The sequence below is a fragment of the Balaenoptera physalus genome (genome assembly GCF_965194825.1).
Source record: "Balaenoptera physalus genome assembly, chromosome: 6".
In the NCBI taxonomy this organism is placed as follows: Eukaryota; Metazoa; Chordata; class Mammalia; order Artiodactyla; family Balaenopteridae; genus Balaenoptera; species Balaenoptera physalus.
In genome coordinates this window covers 37,486,955-37,508,270 of record NC_138885.1, presented here as the reverse complement: position 1 = coordinate 37,508,270, position 21,316 = coordinate 37,486,955, and the positions used below count along the sequence as shown (strand labels likewise).

The window sequence follows — 21,316 nt, the reverse complement described above, 5'->3', positions numbered from 1 at the left end:
ACATAGGTAACAAGTAAAGGATGAGGGTGGAGAATTAGAGGGGAGAAGGGTAAGACCAACTTCTGGAGAGACCATGCCAAATCACTACTAGAGACATGGAGAAAACCAGTCTGCATTATGGCTAAGTAAGATCTTTTCTGTGTCTAGATAATAGCCTCACGTGTTAATCTTGGTGTCCTTGAGATACAGGTCTGTTCAGCAACTATTGGCTTTTATTTGGGTTCAATCTCTGACTTCCCCAGGGTCAGTAAAATTGCCTATAGATTCATTTTGGAACCTAACCTCGATGACAATGGAAAAAACTTGATCCAGATCTGTTTGAGTCTCCCCACCCCACAGAGCAGTTGTAATTAAACAATATTGGAGCCAAAGGTCTTAAAATAGAGGTCAATTAATTCTTAGCACAGGAATAAAATAGAACAACACAGCTTGGAATCTTAACCTTTCTCCTCTCCTCAGTCTGATTAGACATTTTCTTAGGAAGGAGGTTCTACTGTCTTATATTTAGGTCCTTAGATGCGTAAAACAGTAGATGTGCTTCCCATCTCAATCCTGTATACTTAGTTATTATCAAGGCCCCAAATGTTTTTGGGGTAAGAAGTAAATAGCAAAGTCAGGATGTTCTTTGTATCTATCAACCTCTGAGAAGCCCTGTTAGTTACCTCCAACCTAGAAATGTATGCATTTAATTCTTTGTGAGAGATGAAGTATATTCAGCAATTAATCAATTTTGGTTTTAGCATTTCATTAGAGAAAGTTCAAAAATTGGTCAGCTCTGAGCTCAGAAGAGGAAATGGTGATGACCATCCTAATCTTATAAGTTAGTGAGATTTTTTATTAAATAAAATGAAAATGAGAGACATAAAAGGAAAGAAAATAAAAGAATATTTTCTGATCTAGATTTCCCACTTCAAAAAAAAAAGTCGTGGTGTTGTTGTTGTTTTAGCTGTGTAGAATCCAGACTTTTTGATCAGCATATTTTGTGGACATCTAAATTTTGCACAAAAATCTTGGCTATAGAAACTAGTTTTATATTATTCCCTAAGAAACATCTGAGAAGAATCCAAAACACATCATCCATATAAGAAGGATATTATAAGTATTTATTCTCAGAGATACATTTTTATTTAACTGCTGTTTGATAAGAAAATGGATGTTTTATTAAACTCTTTATACTTCTTAAAAGCTCCTCATCTTTTATTTAGCATATTTATATGGAAACATAAAAATGACTTTTTCTGAGACATGGCTGCTGTGTGTGTGCATGCATGCACGTGTAGCTAGTTATTACAACACATGCTTGCTGGGATCTGGAATTTTTACAAAGTGATCAGACCATCCACTGAGAACTCAAAAAAAAAACAACAGTTAAAATTAGCAAAGATGTTGATCTGAGGACATATTTCCAAACAATATTTTAAATTCTCCTGATACCATATGCTCAATGTTGTAGGCATTGTATTAAATTATTCCTTAATTTTTTATATTAACATTACATAAATTTATACTTTGGAATAAGTAACCTGTTCTAATTGACAATCAGTACAAAACCATAAAATGCCATCCTGAATGCCTAGAAAAGAAAAAAAATTTAAAAAGTCTGCGTACTCTGTTACTCTACAAATTGGTCTTTATTGTTAGTTCAGTTGCCAGGCTGGAAATAACTCAATTACTATTTTATTGTCATTTGGTGACATACTTGAAATTAACTGAAGCAGAAATTAGAGATGTGCTAAGCTTCAATTGTTCTTATTCATTTTTTCTATGAATTTGATAAAATATATTTCACATACACACTAAATATAAATATACTCCCCTCCAAATTTTGTTGTTTGCCGTGTAGAACTGTTAAATCATTATTCTCATAGTATGCTTTGTCTAGATTCACATTTCTGTTTGTTTTATTAATGGATTTTAATTATCACATTTCTGTTTAGTTTATTAATGGATTTTAATTATCAAAGTGGAAATTTCTTCATGATCCCATTACAGCGCCATATACCAGGTAGAACATAATGTTTAGCAGTTTACTTTATCTACCAACCTGAAACTTGGAAAGTAAGATGCTCTTTTCATTGTGAATAACTCATGAAATATATTTGAAATCCATGATGTATACTCACTCTAACTGGTGTTTCTGTCTTGGTAAACTTTATCTTGGTAGAAGAGAGAAGGAAGTAAGGGAAGAAGAGAAAAGATATGGAAAAAAGAGAAATTATTACTTTTTTGGCAAGTAGACTAGTAAAATAATTTCTGACTTAATATGTATTTGATAATTTTTCACTTTCAATATAATACTGTCATAGTGTATTTTCCTTACTTTTATTTTGTTTTGCTTTTTCTTAAGGGATTTATGCCAAGTAAAATGAGCATTTTTTTCTCATATTTCTTGGCCATCAGAAGATTTTAATCTTGTAAAGACATTTACAATATATTAGGAATTTATCATATCTAAAGACAGCAGTAGGAGCCAAATTAAACAAGGTAATAAAACTGGCATGTATAGGATTTCAGTTTTTGAATAAGATTCTTGTTTTCTTTCTTTCTTTATTTTTTTTTTTAGGCTGTAACGTCCTATGACTTACAGATTTGCTCTAACACTGGGCTTTGTATTTTCCTCACCATGGTATTTGGGATGAGTTGATATGGTCCTAGCTCTGTCATTAACTAGCTGTGGGACCTTAAATAATTTTAAAATGAAATCACTTGTTCACACAATAGCTGAAATCCCTCCCAGACCTAAACATACTTTCCCCTTCCATTCCCTTCTGTTTGATATTCTTGTAATTTGCAGTATGCCTGTGTCTTTGTCTGCATGTGTGTCTACATCTCGTCTACTTTTTTTTTCCTCTCACCTAATTACTCACAATAGGTATATTTTAATCATTGTATAGTACTATTCTCTAAGATATATTCCTTGGGACACAAGTTTTCCTGGACATTCTTGGAAAAAATGAGTTTGTGGTCAAATGAGTTTAGGAAATTTGGCATCTGTATACCCTTATTGGAGATTTATATGTATATTAGCCTATTAAAGATTCTGAGGAGTCCTTCTGTAAAGTACCTATTTTACTTTGTTTAGCTCAGGATTTCCTTAATTTCTTTGAGTACTGAACATTTTATTGGTATTTTTGTGGGTATGTCTGTGAGTGCATTTCTATGGGTGCTTGTTTCTAATGACATGTTATGAATATGTTTATGTGTCTACTACATATTAACACTCCAAATATCTAGTGTTTTATATTATCCACTTTGAGAAATATTGTTTTAGAGGTCTTATGGAATATCACTCATATTGTATCCTCCTACCACTTTTTACTGTCTCTGTGGTTAAACCTGTAAGGGCGGTGTTTACAAGGAGATATAGAGAATTACCGTAATAACAGTTTTCTAGCGATCTCTTCCCAAGAGCCCAACTACTTTTAGTTTGTACCCAGAGGGTTATGAGAGTTGTAGGATCCATATACCACAAGCCCTGAGACTGTGGTGACAAAACCAGAGACCATTTCAGAAATGGAGCTTAGAGGAATTAGTTATGCAGCAAAGACTTGGTCATGTGTGAAATTCATGCCAGGAAAGAGCCTAGCTAAAAGATGACTGTAGTTGATAATGGTAACAAAGAGTGTGTTCTGGAACTAACTTAGTATTGCAGCCAGTGTCAAGTAATTCCAATTTAATTATAACAATTTTTCCATGAGCTGGATAAATGTATGGTGACAGAAACTCTTAATGGTAGAAGAACAGTGTCAAATGATGAGATGGTCATGTAGATAGTGAAGGATTTTTTAAATGATTATGAAATATAAATCTAGATTAAAATATATGTATATTTTAAATATGTATATATGTATATTAAAATATTCTGTAAGTCTTTGTCATCTTTGTTTTTTTTTTGGCTGAGTTGAGTCTTCGTTGCTGTGTGTGGGCTTTCTCTGGTTGCGGCGAGCGGGGGCTACTCTTCGTTGTGGTGCGCGGGCTTCTCATTGTGGTGGCTTCTCTTGTTGCGGGGCACAGGCTCTAGGCGCGCGGGTTTCAGTAGTTGCAGCATGCAGGCTCAGTAGTTGTGGCTTGCAGGCTCTAGAGCGCAGGCTCCGTAGTCATGGCACACGGGCTTAGTTACTCCACGGCATGTGGGATCTTCCCAGACAAGGGATCGAACCCGTGTCCCCTGCATTGGCAGGTGGATTCTTAACCACTGTACCATCAGGGAAGTCCAGTCTTTGTCACCTTAATGACAACATTTACTTGGTAAAGTTATATAAAGTCTCTTGACAACTTTTGTTGTTTTAATGTGAGAATTAATCTGTATCATTTTAATCTCCCTGTTTTAAGGTGTTAGTGAAGAGATCTATCTATCAAGTACAATTATTCAGTCCAGTTTCACTAAGAAAAAGCAGGTAGTTATACTGTATATCCAAAACTGAATGGTAGGGAAAGGCCTATGTACTACTAATCAACAATGAGACTAATTTTCAAACACATCTATGGTTTAAAACATGTCTGACAAATGTACTAGAGAGTACATACATAAGAATAACGTAAAAGAAATATTACTTTTTTGTGTGTGACGGTCATAAGAATAACATTATTATTCTTATAACCAAAGAAGATTCTATTTAAAATGTTTATGTTGTTGGCAGATTCTATTTTGTTTAATGAAAATAACAACAGCAACAAAAACCTTGTGGCTTGATAGAACAGTTCAGCTTGTCTGAGCAGTTCAGAATAACTTAGTATCCATATGAAACACCTCACTTGGCCTTAAGACTTAGTTTGGTTGTTTGTGTTATTTAAAAATATTTTGTTAAATTTTTTGGAGTCATGAGAGGTGAATGAATTCAAAATTATTATAAAATTTTAGAGCTTTGAGGATTTGATTTGTAAGAAAGGTATAACTTGAGTAAATTAGAACTATCATGGTTACCGCTATAAAAATTTTGAACTTGAAGGGGTACATTATAATTGTGATTACTTATGCAAAACGCCATTGGCAATTACATCAGGTATTTAGATAATTTGTGCAAAAAGATGTTTGTTCCTAAAATGAAGATAATTGAGACAACATGTTGCTAATTATGAAGTATGCAAATGATCATCTCAGTGTTACATTCCATTCTATATGTTTAGTCTGAGCTTTTGTTTCTGAGACTCTCAGTTAATGTCGTTCTTCCTATGTCCATGGGATGATATTCACACAATATACATGGAGTATCAAGGTAATTATTTTGATAAATTCAAGCTGAATCATTTGTGTTTTTCAAATTTATTCTCTTGAATTATGGGAATTTAATTATTTTTGTAGTTCATATTGAATGTTGTACCTGATTTATTTCTAAGCACATTATATAATGTTAAAAGTATTGAAAGATGACTCTAGTCATATATATATATATATTTATATATACAACAAATACTTAACTTTATTAGAGCTTTTTGTCGAGCCTTTAACAAGACATTACTTTAAGATTAATAATATTGATATTTTGGCATGGTCATAGATCAAGTGGTATTAATATGTGAAAACCAAAGTTTTAAAATATGTATATTTTTCAATTCAAAATTGTACCTAAGATAAGATGGGGGTTGAGCTATTATGTAATGTATATGCCTTATATACACCTCTTAAATTCTTATATACACCTCTTAAATTCTTATAAATATGAGTTATTTCAGAATTTACTGTTGCAGTTATTTAATTTAGTGTATGTGGATTTCAATGTGAGTTAAATATTCTATAGTTCTGAATGCTGTGAACTGTATCTTTCACCCTAAAATTCATATGTTGAATCCCTAATCCCCAATATGATAGGATTTGGAGGTAGGGCTTTTGAGAGAGATTTAGGTTAAAGTCGTGGTAGTAGAGCTCCTATGATGTGATTAATACCCTTGTAAGAATAAGACGTGGCCAGAGTTCTCTCTCTCTCCTCCATGTGAGGTTACACCAGAAGGTGGCTATCTGAACCAGGAAGAGTCCTCACCAGACATAGAATCTGCTGGCACCTTGATCTTGGACTTCTCAGCCTCCCAATCTGTGGGAAACAGATGTTTATTGTTTAAGACACCCAGTCTCTGGTATTTTGTTATAGCCTGAACTGACAGGCTGTTATATTTAAAATGAAAAGAGAAGATATTCTTCTTTCATTCTAAAAATATATTTCTTTCCTAATGTACCCATCTGGAGTGTCATGGGACAAATCCCCAGAAAAATAACACTCTGCCTCCATTTGTATAAATCTTAGGTTACCTTTAGAATAAAATGTCTGAGGTGTAGAACTATAAACTCGTCATTGCTGGACTAGCTTAAATCCTCATTTCTTCTGTGTCATTCCTCAATTCAGAGATGCCCTAATACCTTTCAGGATGCCTCAATGTGACTCCTAGAAATAATTTCCACTCATGTCAAACAAATTAATCACTTGGTGACTGGTTTTGATCATTGGATTTGACTCTTAAAAAAGAAAAAGCAATCCAAAGGCATTAATTGATTTTTATTATGTATGTGTCTCCACAGAACTCATACCATTTCATTACCATTATGCAACTGACCCTAACAGTAGAGTAAGTTTAATTTCTGAAATGTTTGCCAATAGCAAACATGGCTGAGGAAGCATCCTACAAATATTTGGTCTTTGGGCTTCTCAATTGATACTTCTTTTACCAGGCCCAGTGCAAGTGATAACATTGGTTTAACTGAACCTCGCTTTAATAACAGAATTAATCCACTAAAACTACATCAATACACACTCTTCTTCACTTACTGTACACTGGAACTCATACCTAGGGGAAACATCATTTTCTACTTGTTGTGCTTCAGATTCTGGGTCTATAACTTGGGTAGGTTAAGAGATATGACAACTATGAATAATAAACAATAAAATATAGTATATATTATATAAGATGTTATATAATAATTGAATAATATAAATATATAATAATAAGAATCAGTTAATTAAAATTCTGTTTTTTTAGAGACATGAATCAAAAGGTGAAAGGTAATCTAAAATAATCTAATATGTGCCAACAGAAGTAGTCTAGATAACTGGTAGTCTCAGAGACAAATCAGGGCCAAGGTGTCAGTAAATTCTTACTTAAAGGACAGGAATAAGAGCCACAAAGTTACATGACTCTGATGGTCACAAAATGATTCTTGGTATGAATAGAAAAGAAAGAAGGACTCTAGAAGTCAAGATGTGGCAGTTTTAATGCAAAAGTGGATGTGGTGCTATTTTATCCTCGGTACAACATTGTCTGTTCATTTTTCTGATCTTTGCTTTCTTATCTCTTCTTAGTCACTCAGGCTCACCAATCATCATTATTCTTCCACACTGTTATATGTCACTCTCATCCCTCATACTACTGTTCCACACCCTGGGTCTTCATACCTTCAGATTATTAACAGCCTAATTGCCCTTTCTTAAAATTACTCCTCCACATTAAATGATACCTCTCCTTCTTGTATACATCTTTCCTGGGTAAAGGATAGTGACTTGCCACATTTGAGCTCACAGGTAAAATCAAGGAAAATAACCACAGCTGATTAAAGAACAAAGGAGCTGTGACTTAAGATGACTCCTACACTGACTGATGTCGAGGTGGAGGCACAGATTTTAGGCAAGAGGTTCTTGAGCAAAGGTTACTTGGAATAGAAGAGCCATATTGATTTGAAAATAATTATTGGACACTTACATGGGCTAAACACAATTCTAGGCTTTGGTAATATAGCAGTGAACGAGCCATACAGTATCCCTGATCACATGGGGCTTATTCTAGTGTGGGGAGATGGTGAACTACTAAATAATTAATTAATTTTGATCGATATGACTGCTCCAAAAAAAATAAAATGATGGCAATGATATTGACTGGTGGGAATGAGTCATTGTGCCTGTTGGGGGATGTGGGGTTGGGGTGGGGGGCGTGGTCTTTTCAGTTTCCACTGGTCAAGGGAGACCTTTCTGAGAACGAACATTTGAGCAGATACCTAAATAAGGGAAAGGGCAAAGCCATGCACATTCAGATACTCTTTTTTCTTGTACATCCGGTACAGAGGTCCTAAGGAGGAAGCTTTCTTTGCAATTCAAGAAAAATTAAGGATGTCGGTTTAGCTGGAGTAAAGTGAGCAAGGAAGATATGAGTTAAAAGGGAGGTTTAGAAGCCTTGTAAGCCACATTAAAGACTTTGAATTTTATGCTAAATGTGGGGGAAGTCATTAGAGATTTTTCAGAAGAGGACTGATATTTTGGAAAACAAGAATACAGACTCAAAATTTAGAGAAAAACCTGTTGTTTACTAAAACTGTGCAGAAGAAACAATAACAATGGATGTTGGTAGCCCACTACACCTCATTTCCTGGGTGGCCTTCCTGGAAAATGTTACAGAGAGAAACACTCCGTAGAGTTTTGACTTAAAATTGAGCTACAGTTTAGTAAACTTAGGTATTTATAAAAATATCAGTGATGCTACCAAATGTAAAATAGATAGCTAGTGGGAAGCAGTCGCATAGCACAGGGAGATCAGCTCGGTGCTTTGTGACCACATAGAGGGGTGGGATAGGGAGGGTGGGAGGGAGGGAGACGCAAGAGGGAAGAGATATGGGGACATGTATATGTATAACTGATTCAGTTTGTTATAAAGCAGAAACTAACACACACACACACAAAATATCAGTGATGTGCTTTTGAAAACATTCATACAGGAGAGTAAATTCCAAGAGTCCATCAGTTTGTTAAGAGTTTTCTTAGCTGGCAATCAAATGTAACATAGAGCTCAGACTATAAAGAATGGTGTTTTCTTTTCTGCTGACATGATATAATTTGTGTTTTACAATGATCACTTTGGGCGCTCTGTGAAGATTGTTATAGTGCATCTAGAAGGGAAGCAGAGAGTCCAGTTAAGTTATTGTAGCATCCAGGGGAGAGAAGGTAATGTCTTGAGCAAGGAAAGTAAGAGCAGAGATGGAAAGAAGTGGACAGTTTCAGATGAAGGCCTTAAGATTGCCTGATAGATTTAATATGGGGTGAAGTGAGAAGAGATAAAAAGAGAATGAAGGATGAATCCATTTGAGTTACGGGTTGAAAATAATATTTTACCTAGTGGGAAGAAGACACTTCTGTGTAAACTGTTTTTGTTTTTTTGTTATATTGAGAGAATAATAACACTGGAATATTTTCTAAGTGCGTCCACCATAGGAAATGATTGACGTGTAGCTTGGGATAGAGGAAGGAATTGAGAAATAGTGGAACAGGGAAGTTACAGATACCTGATACTGCTCACCATACCATGTCAGAAACACCTGCTTTGTCTTTTTTCATAAAGACATATACACAGATTGTATGTAGAACTTTGTGACTACTCCTATCAAAAACTGATACTCACTTTGACTACATTTCATGTATTTAAGAAACTGGAACAGAGCTAGGAAGAGGCAAACTTTCCTTAAAGGAAAAGAAAAGGGCTCTGTAACATGCCACAGATTCTGTTCCTGATTAAGGGGGTACCTGCCCACCATACACCCAAATTGAACTTCTTTTTTTTTTTGCATTTTCAAAAGCAGCTTTATTGAAGTTTAGTTTACATATCATAAAATTCATCTAGTTTAAGTATACAATTCAATGCTTTTTAGTAAATTTACAAAGTTGTGCAAGCATCACTACTATTCAGTTTTTTTTAAGAGTTTTAGAAATTTCATATAATGTCTGAAACATTTATATTAACATATTTCCATACAAATAACCCAAAGAAAGTTTAGTATTAGTTGTTTTTTTTTGTTTTTTTATACTGCAGGTTCTTATTAGTCATCAATTTTATACACATCAGTGTATACATGTCAATCCCAATCACCCAATTCGGCACACCACCACCCCCACCCCACCGCAGTTTTCCCCCCTTGGTTTCCATATGTTTGTTCTCTACATCTGTGTCTCAACTTCTGCCCTGCAGACCGGTTCATCTGTACCATTTCTACGTTCCACATACATGAGTTAATATACGATATTTGTTTTTCTCTTTCTGACTTACTTCACTCTGTATGACAGTCTCTAGATCCATCCACGTCTCTACAAATGACTCAATTTCGTTCCTTTTTATGGCTGAGTAATATTCCATTGTATATATGTACCACTTCTTCTTTATCCATTCGTCTGTTGATAGGCATTTAGGTTGCTTCCATGACCTGGCTATTGTAAATAGTGCTGCAATGACATTGGGGTGCATGTGTCTTTTTGAATTATGGTTTTTCCAGGGTATATGCCCAGTAGTGGGATTGCTGGATCATATGGTAATTCTATTTTTAGTTTTTTAAGGAACCTCCATACTGTTCTCCATAGTGGCTATATCAATTTACATTCCCACCAACAGTGTAAGAGGGTTCCCTTTTCTCCATACCCTCTCCAGCATTTGTTGTTTGTAGATTTTCTGATGATGCCCATTCTAACTGGTGTGAGGTGATACCTCATTACAGTTTTGATTTGCATTTCTCTAATAATTAGTGATGTTGAGCAGCTTTTCATGAGCCTCTTGGCCATCTGTATGTCTTCTTTGGAGAAATGTCTATTTAGGTCTTCTGCCCATTTTTGGATTGGGTTGTTTGTTTTTTTAATATTGAGCTGCATGAGCTGTTTATATATTTTGGAGATTAATCCTTTGTCCGTTGATTCATTTGCAAATATTTTCTCCCATTCTGAGGGTTGTCTTTTTGTCTTGTTTATGGTTTCCTTTGCTGTGCAAAAGTTTTGAAGTATCATTAGTTCCCATTTGTTTATTTTTGTTTTTATTTACATTACCCTAGGAGGTAGATCAAAAAAAGATCTTGCTGTGATTTATGTCAAAGAATGTTCTTCCTATGGTTTCCTCTAAGAGTTTTATAGTGTCCGGTCTTACATTTAGGTCTTGAATCCATTTTGAGTTTATTTTTGTGTATGGTGTTAGGGAGTGTCCTAATTTCATTCATTTACATGTAGCTGTCCAGTTTTCCCAGCACCACTTATTGAAGAGACTGTCTTTTCTCCATTGTATATCTTTGCCTCCTTTGTCATAGATTAGTTGACCATAGGTGCATGGGTTTATCTCTGGGCTTTCTATCTTGTTCCATTGATCTATGTTTCTGTTTTTGTGCCAGTACCATATTGTCTTGATTACTGTAGCTTTGTAGTATAGTCTGAAGTCAGGGAGTCTGATTCCTCCAGCTCCGTTTTTTTCCCACAAGACTGCTTTGGCTATTTGGGGTCTTTTGTGTTTCCATACAAATTTTAAGATGATTTGTTCTAGTTCCATAAAAAATGCCACTGGTTATTTGAGAGGGATTGCATTGAATCTGTAGATTCCTTTGGGTAGTATAGTCATTTTCACAATATTGTTTCTTCCAGTCCAAGAACATGGTATATCTCTCCATCTGTTGGTATCATCTTTAATTTCTTTCATCAGTGTCTTATAGTTTTCTGCATACAGGTCTTTTGTTTCCCTAGGTAGGTTTATTCCTAGGTATTTTATTCTTTTTTGTTGCAATGGTAAATGGGAGTGTTTCCATAATTTCTCTTTCAGATTTTAATCATTAGTGTATAGGAATGCAAGAGATTTCTGTGCATTAATTTTATATCCTGCAACTTTACCAAATTCATTGATTAGCTCTAGTAGTTTTCTGGTGGCATTTTTAAGGTTCTCTATGTATAGTATCATGTCATCTGCAAACAGTGACAGTTTTACTTCTTCTTTTCCAATTTGTATTCCTTTTATTTCTTTTTCTTCTCTGATTGCTGTGGCTAGGACTTCCAAAACTATGTTGAATAATAGTGGTGAGAGTGCACATCCTTATCTCGTTCCTGATCTTAGGGGAAATGCTTTCAGTTTTTCACCATTGAGAGTGATGTGTGCTGTGGGTTTGTCATATATGGCCTTTATTATGTTGAGGCAGGTTCCCTCTATGCCCACTTTCTGGAGAGTTTTTATCATAAATGGGTGTTGAATTTTGTCAAAACCTTTTTCTGCATCTATTGAGATGATCATATGGTTTTTATCCTTCAATTTGTTTATGGTGTATCACACTGATTGATTTGCATATACTGAAGAATCCTTGCATCCCTGGGATAAATCCCACTTGATCATGGTGTATGATCCTTTTAATGTGTTGTAGGATTCTGTTTGCTTGTATTTTGTTGAGGATTTTTGCATCTATATTCATCAGTGATATTGGTCTATAATTTTCTTTTTTTGTAATATCTTTGTCTGGTTTTGGTATCAGGGTGATGGTGGCCTCCTAGAATGAGTTTGGGAGTGTTCCTTCCTCTGCAATTTTTTGGAAGAGTTTGAGAAGGATGGGTGTTAGCTCTTCGCTAAATGTTTGATGGAATTCACCTGTGAAGCCATCTGGTCCTGGACTTTTCTTTGTTGGAAGATTTTTAATCACAGTTTCAATTTCATTACTTGTGATTGGTCTGTTCATATTTTCTGTTTCTTCCTGGTTCAGTCTTGGAAGGTTGTACCTTTCTAAGAAGTTGTCCATTTCTTCCCGGTTGTCCATTTTATTGGGATAGAGTTGCTTGTAGTAGTCTCTTAGGATGCTCTGGTTTTCTGCAGTGTCAGTTGTTACTTCTCCTTTTTCATTTCTAATTTTATTTATTTGAGTCCTCTCCCTCTTTTTCTTGATGAGTCTGGCTAATGGTTTATCAATTTTGTTTATCTTCTCAAAGAACCAGCTTTTAGTTTTATTGATCTTTGCTACTGTTTTATTTGTTTCTATTTCATTTATTTATGCTCTGATCTTTATGATTTCTTTCCTTCTACTAACTTTGGGTTCTGTTTGTTCTTCTTTCTCTAGTTCCTTTAGGTGTAAGGTTAGATTGTTTACTTGAGATTTTTCTTGTTTCTTTAGGTAGGCTTGTGTAGCTATAAACTTCCCTCTTAGAACTGCTTTTGCTGCATCACATAGGTTTTGGATCATCGTGTTTTCATTGTCATTTGTCTCTAGGTATTTTTTGATTTCCTCTTTGATTTCTTCAGTGATCTCTTGGTTATTTAGTAACGTGTTGTTTAGCCTCCATGTGTTTGTGTTTTTTACCTTTTTTTCCCTGTAATTGATTTCTAATCTCATAGCATTGTGGACCGAATAGATGCTTGATATGATTTCAATTTTCTTAAATTTACTGAGGCTTTATTTGTGACCCAAGATGTGATCTATCCTGGAGAATGTTCCATGCGCACTTGAGAAGAAAGTGTAATCTGCTGTTTTTGGATGGAATGTCCTATAAATACCAATTAAATCTATCTGGTCTATTGTGTCATTTAAAGCTTCTGTTTCCTTATTTATTTTCATTTTGGATGATCTGTCCATTGGTTTAAGTGAGGTGTTAATGTCCCCCACTATTAATGTGTTACTGTCGATTTTCTCTTTTATAGCTGTCAGCAGTTGCCTTATGTATTGAGGTGCTCCTATGTTGGGTGCATATATATTTATAATTGTTATATCTTCTTCTTGGATTGATCCCTTGATCATTATGTAGTATCCTTCCTTGTCTCTTGTAACATTCTTTATTTTAAAGTCTATTTTATCTGATGTGAGTATTGCTACTCCAGCTTTCTTTTGGTTTCCATTTGCATGGTATATCTTTTCCATCCCCTCACTTTCAGTCTGTATGTTTCCCTAGGTCTGAAGTGGGTCCCTTGTAGACAGCATATATATGGGTCTTGTTTTTGCATCCATTCAGCAAGCCTGTGTCTTTGGGTTGGAGCATTTAATCCATTCACGTTTAAGGTAATTATCGATATGTATGTTCCTATGACCATTTTCTTAATTGTTTTGGGTTTGCTTTTGTAGGTCCTTTTCTTCTCTTGTGTTTCCCACTTAGAGAAGTTCCTTTAGCGTTTGTTGTAGTGCTGGTTTGGTGGTGCTGAATTCTCTTAGCTTTTGCTTGTCTGTAAAGCTTTTGATTTCTCCATAGAATCTGAATGAGATCCTTGCCAGGTAGAGTAATCTTGGTTGTAGGTTCTTCCCTTTCATCACTTTAAGTATATCATGCCACTCCCTTCTGGCTTGTAGAGTTTCTGCTGAGAAATCAGCTGGTTACCTTATGGGAGTTCCCTTGTATGTTATTTGTCATTTTTCCCTTGCTGCTTTCAATAATTTTTCTTTGTCTTTAATTTTTGCCAACTTGATTACTATGTGTCTCGGCGTGTTTCTCCTTGGGTTTATCCTGTATGGGACTCACTGAGCTTCCTGGACTTGGGTGGCTATTTCCTTTCCCATGTTAAGGAAGTTTTCGACTATAATCTCTTCTAATATTTTCTTGGGTCCTTTCTCTCTCTCTTCTCCTTCTGGGACCCCTGTAATGCGAATGTTGTTGAGTTTAATGTTGTCCCTGAGGTCTCTTAGGCTGTCTTCATTTCTTTTCATTCTTTTTTCTTTATTCTGTTCTGTAGCAGTGAATTCCACCGTTCTGTATTCCAGGTCACTTATGCGTTCTTCTGCCTCAGTTATTCTGCTATTGGTTCCTTCTAGTGTAGTTTTCATTTCAGTTATTGTATTGTTCATCTCTTTTTGTTTGTTCTTTAATTCTTCTCCGTCTTTGTTAAGCATTTCTTGCATCTTCTCGATCTTTGCCTCCATTCTTTTCCCGAGGTCCTGGATCATCTTCACTATCATTATTCTGAATTCTTTTTCTGGAAGGTTGCCTATCTCTACTTCCTTTAGTTGTTTTTCTGGGGTTTTTTCTTGTTCCTTCATCTGGTACATAGCCCTCTACCTTTTCATCTTGTCTACCTTTCTGTGAATGTGGTTTTTGTTCCACAGGCTGCAGGATTTTAGTTCTTCTTGCTTCTGCTTCTGAACTTCTTTGATACCATTTTAATTATTATACCAAGCAGACAGAGACTTTGCTTGCTCAATTCAGTTTATTTAATATAATCTAAGGATAACGTAAGTATATGCTTCTTGATTGTGGTGACATATAAAAATAAATGCAATTACGTCATTCAGTGGGATTTTGAAATGTTCTAGCAAAGAAATGTGGTATAAAACTGAAGTGTTAATTTCCCACCTAAAACAAGAGACACATAAATCAGGGAAAACAAAATAGTTTCTTAATAATCTCATCATTTTTTAAATTTCATTTTTACCTGCTCTTCTCTGTATTTACATTAGAAATACTATAACTCTCTTCAGTGAAGGCAACATCACAGCTTAAGGGACAATATTTGAACGGAAGTAAAAATGTTAAGTTAAAACATTCATAAAATACGAGAAGAACAGAAATGTGTATAAAAGCAATATGTATTTGGAATATTTATGGTATTTTTGGTGTCTTCAAAATTTCTATCATTCTTGGCTCTTTTTTCACCTAAGCTACAATATGACTTAAATACAGTCCTTTAAATATGATTATATATTTAATGATGACAAAGGAAATATGGTGAGTGTATGCCGCATAATCTCACCATTGCTCTGATATTCTTTGAAGCCTCAGTATCTCTGCTGAAAATTGCAGGATCTTCCTGACTGGTCATCTGCTTTCAGATTTTTCCCCTTTCATCCACATAACACCCAGAATTGTCTTTTAAAACAATTCTGTGCTAAACAGCTGTCTAACTTCCTCGCTTGAAACTGTCCCCAGGGACTTTGTGTTAAACACTGCAGATTGAGCAAAAGTGTTTATATTATACCTGTTCTTTTCTGGAGTTCCATTGTAAATACAGCTTTTTGGTTTTTTTTTAAAGTCTTTAATTGTATTAACCCAAAAAGATAAAAAGAAAAAGAGAGGAGACAAAGCATGTGAGATAATTTTGGATAATAAAGAATGGATGATTAAATGATAAATGAATTAGGTTAATGTTTTTCTGCTTTGCTGAGTACAGAAGTGGTGGCAAGATGTAGAACCCCAGAAAGGCTCAAAACTTAGAGACTCTGGGCACTTCTGAAGGTACAGACATAGGATAGGGCTAGTAGTAAGAGGATTAGCTTAGAACCTATTTTGAGAATAAGTAGGCTTTTAAATTCCCTCCCCCAGTCTCTACAGCCAGGCAAGTTCTTATCTCCTACTTGAGCAGAAAATGGGAGGTTTTATTTCTGAAGCAGTTAAACAATGAATGGATTGATAAGAGGAAGCCCCAAGACCATGACAATGAAGCAACCACTACAAATTGGAGCAAGGAGAAGGCAGGTAACAGGAAAGATGTGAAAAGCAAAAGAAGTCAGTAGATTTCTGTGTGTTTCCACTTAGAGAGGAATTTCAGAGTTTTTTGGTTTTTGTTTTTTTAATTGAAGTATAGTTGATTTACAATGTTGTGTTGGTTTTACGTGTATAGCACAGTGATTCAGTTATATGCATGTATGTGTATATATATGTGTGTGTGTATATATATATATTCTTTTTCAGATTCTTTTCCATTATAGGTTATCACAAGGTACTGAATATTGTTCCCTGTGCTATACAGGAGGTTCTTGTTGTTTATCTATTTTTTATGTAGTAGTGTGTTTCTGTTAATCCCAAGCTCCTCATTTATCCCTTCCCCCTCTCCCTTTCCCCTTTGGTAATCATAAATTTGTTTTCTGTCTGTGAGTCTGTTTCTGTTTTATAAATAAGTTCATTTGTATCTTTTTTTTTAGATTCCACGTATGAGTGATATAATACGGTATTTGTCTTTCTCTTTCTGACTTACTTTGCTTAGTATGATAATCTCTAGGTCCATCCATGTAGTGCAAATTACATTATTTCATTCTTTTCTAACAGGTGAGTAATATTCCACGGTATATATGTACCATATCTACTTTATCCAGTCATCTGTCGATGGACATGTAGGTTGTTTCCATGTCTTGGCTATTGTAAATATTGCTGCTATGAACATTGGGGTGCATGTATCTTTTCTAAGTAGAGTTTTCATCATTTCCAGATATATGCCCAGGAATGAGATTGCTGTATTATATGATTAGTCTATTTTTTAGTTTTTTGAGGAACCTCCATGCTGTTCTCCATAGTGGCTGCACCAATTTACGTTCCCAGAAGTGTTTTTCTTTTTTTTGAATTATGCAATAATTAATTACAGCAAAGAGAAGAAACTTGGGAATGTTAAAAAAACACAAAAGTTGTTCGAGAAGGAAGTATAATCATATTATATTACTTTTTTCATTTGACAGCAAAAATGTATATCATCATAATTATATAAACATTGAGTATTAATTTAACTGAAAATTAAGGTTGTGGGAAGATCAGGGGAGAGAAAGTGTGAATATGCATATGCATGTGTGTGTGTGTGTGTGTGTGTAGGGGTATAAAGAATTAACTCCTAATCATGTGTAATAGAAAGTTAATAGATTATATACAAACTTTAAAAACCTTAAAATTATAGTAGAGACATGCCATATAGAATTAGGGAAATAAATACAATTGAAGTAGCTATAGCAACTGAAAGACAGTACAGAGAGGTGACGTGGACACTGCTGTTTTTCACTGTAAGCCTTGATGGGGTGTTACTTTTTAAATCATGTGCATTTACTGTATGATAAAGATTTAAAAATCACATTTAAAACAAAATAATCCCCTGGTTTTACAGGTAATTATTATGAAGTCCATCTGCTTACTGTAGTTTACATACTTCTGCCAGTCTTTGCTGAGTCATCTTTTCTTGTTCATCCATATTTTAGCTATGATATAGCTCCTCCTACTTCTACTCATTTTTAGAATATGCCAAGCTTATTCCTCCTTGGTAGGCTCTGCCCCCAAATCTCCACATGCCTAACAATTTCTTGTCACACTGAGCTCAGTTCAAATATCCTCTCCTCAGAATGCCCTCTGTGATCAGTCACTGAAGTCATTATCCTGTCTTATTTTCTTCATGATGCTAACACTGTCTAATTCTACCCTTCTTGAGGAGAGGACTGTGTGAGGGATCATCTTGATCATGCCCAAATATAGTTGTTTCATCACAGAACCATATTTTGTATAAGTAGAGCAGAAAATTTCAAGACAAGTTATTTTTAAATTTCCCTGGCTTCATTTATGAGCATTTATGGAATATCCTTCATGATTTAGCATTAAGCTGAATTATAGGTAATTTAAGCGAACCAAAACTGTTATTGGTATAGACAGTCTAGTTTAGATATAGGTCTAAAAATAACATCCAAGTGATGGGAAGTCAACAAAATCTAATTTTAAAAATTATAGGGATTTGACTACTGTATTAGTTTTCTATTTCTGCATAGCAAAGTATCCCAAAACTTAGTGGCTTAAAAACAGCAAACATCTATTATCTTACACTTTCTGTGAGTCAGAAATACAGGGAATGCTAAGCTAGGTGGTTGTCATAGAGTTTCTCATGAGGTTGTAATGAAGATGTTGGCCAGGACTGCAGGCATCCAGTGGCTTCACTGGGACTGGAAGACTGGCTTCCAAGCTCATTCTTGTGATTATTGGCAGTAGACTTCTCTCCTTTCCTACATGGGCCTTGGCACAAGGTTGCTTGTATATCATCATAGCATAGCAGCTGGCTTCCACCAGAGTGAGTGATCCAAAGAGAGAAAGAGCAAAATGGAAGTTATAATACCTTTTATGACTTAGTCTTGGAAACCACACTGTGTCATTTCTACCACATTCTATTTATTTATTTTTTTAACTTTTTATTTTATATTTGAGTATAGGTGATTAACAATGTTGTGTTAGTTTCAGGTGTACAGCAAAGTGATTCAGTTATACATATACATGTATCTATTCTTTTTCAAGTTCTTTTCCCATTTAGATTGTTACATAATATTGAACAGAGTTCCCTGTGCTATACAGTAGGTCCTTGTTGGTTATCCATTTTAAATATAGCAGTGTGTACATGTCAATCCCAAACTCCCTAACTATCCCTCCCCCTGACCCCTCCCCCCTGGTAACCATAAGTTTGTTCTCTAAGTTTGTACCACATTCTATTTAGTACAAACCAGTCACAAAGAAGAGCCCACATTCAAGTGGAGGAGAATTAAGCTCTACCTTTTGCAAGGGGGAGTATCAAAATGTTTCTGGATACATTTTTTAGATTATCAAAACTACTAACTTATTATCAATTAGCTTATCTATTGCTAGTACTGTGCTATTCTCTAGTGTGTGCGTATTATAAGCTGTCACAGAGACATAAACTCAAGTGCAGTCTTTTAGTTCCCTCTGGGAAGCAACTAATATTTGTGGAATACCTACTGCATGTCATTGTACTGGATTCTTAATGTGTGTTGTCTGATTTAATCCCCTGGCCACTTTGTAAACTGGATATTATATTTATTTAATACAAAAACAGAGGCTTTTATGAAGTAGAACATACTCTAAGTAGGGAGTTAGGCTGAATTAAATGATATACACTGCTTTACTTTGGTATAATCACACTAGAGGCCTTCGATCCAGTTTAGCCGCAGACAGGTTTTGTTTGAAACACAAAATATTTTATAATTAAAAAAACATCAGTTTACCATATTTAAAATTTGGCAGACTTCAAATGAAGTTCAGAAATTCTTATTTTGCACTTCTTTGAAACAATACAGCATTTCTGTATCAAAACAATCAGCTGAAATTGAGTCTTCTTTTTCAAGGAGATGTATACATTTAAGTCATCATCTAGATTTGTCATAATCCCTCTTAACAGGTTTTACCTATTTATGTTATCTTTCTAATCTTGTGGACGTTTATATTTGCTATTTCTGGCTAGTTAAATATAGCAAATAATTAAAGAAAAATCAAGTACTCAACTTTGTCAACATATAATTTTCAAAAAGTTAAAAACATGACTTGTACAAATATTTAATGAACGTATATTAAGGAATTATTTAGCTCATTAATAAGAGAACCAGCAGGATGGTAAATCTGGTTCAAAGAAGTACAGAAAAGACTTAAGTATTTACAATCAGTGAAAGAAAAAATTCTGAATTACGATTATAAAATTAGATATAAAACTAGTTAACATCATACTGGACAGTAAAACTGGGGTTATATTTACTACCTGATGGAAATCATTTGCATCTCTATTGGACAAAAATTATTTTTAATGTATCAATCTACACATTTATATTTAAATTCATAGAGACTGGGACCTAATCAACATTAAATTGTAAACTAAACAAAGGTATATTCCCTAGAGAACTAAACAGTCTTTGAAAAGGCCTATTAGACGATGGTCCAGTATGGCATTAAACACACATGCAGACATTCCTTTTATATTTTTTCTTAGCAAGATTTTGACTTTTTTCTCAATTATTTTCTGGCATAAACTACTCTACTGAATAATACTTGCAATAATACTTGAGTAGTATTATTTGCTAGAGCTGCCGTAACAAAACACCACAGACTGGGTGGCTCAAAAAACAGAAATCTGTTTTCTCATAGTTCTGAAGGCTGGAAGTCCAAGATCAAGGTGCTGCAGGTTTGGGCTTTCTGAGACCTCCTTGGCTTGCTGATGGCCTTTCCTCTGTGTGCAGGTAGCCCCAGTGTTGTCTCTGTATGTCCTAATCTCTTTTTATAAGGACATCAGTAAGTTTGGTTTAGAGCCCACCCTAATGGCCTCATTTTAATATAATAATCTCTTTAAAGATTTTATTTCCAAATATAGTCACATTTTGAGGTGCTGGGGGTTAGGACTTTAACATATGAATTTGGGGGGAAAACAATTTAGTCCATAACACTGAGCATATATTGCATTGTAGTGAATCAAAAATATTTAAGTTCTGCATTCACCAATTCTGTTAATTAATTCCTTACCTTATGATGTGATGAAAAAGCTGATGTAACTTTTTTTATCCAATTATAGATTATCATAAGTATCTTCTTTTTTAAAACTTTTCCCTTGAATTTTTAAATTAATTTCCACTGGGTACAGCTTAAAGTTTTTACACCTAACATATATTGGGTTTTAAAAAGATAAAGTTACTTATATTTATATAATACTTTAACAAGTTTCAAAATACTTTCAATATTTTTTCACTGTAATTTAAAAGTTTATTAATATTGATATTTAGATTATTTAATTTAATTTATTTATTTATTTTGGGTCTTCGTTTCTGTGTGACAGCTTTCTCTAGTTGCGGCAAGCGGGGGCCACTCTTCATTGCAGTGCGCGGGCCTCTCACTATCGTGGCCTCTCTTGTTGTGGAGCACAGGCTACAGACGCGCAGGCCCAGTAGTTGTGGCTCACGGGCCCAGCTGCTCTGCGGCATGTGGGATCTTCCCAGACCAGGGCTCGAACCCGTGTCCCCTGCATTGGCAGGCAGATTCTCAACCACTGTGCCACCAGGGAAGCCCCTAGATTATTTTATGATTCAGAAGAAAGTGGTCAATACTTTCAGATGTAGATACGAACAGAAAAGCAAACTTTG

The 21,316-nt window shown here is 34.9% G+C and overlaps 1 protein-coding gene across 1 annotated transcript in view; it reads left to right on the top strand.

Moving 5' to 3' along the window:
- Nucleotides 1-21,316, top strand: part of LRP1B (LDL receptor related protein 1B) — a 1,885,740-nt gene that overhangs the window by 894,665 nt on the left and 969,759 nt on the right. The window lies entirely within an intron of this gene.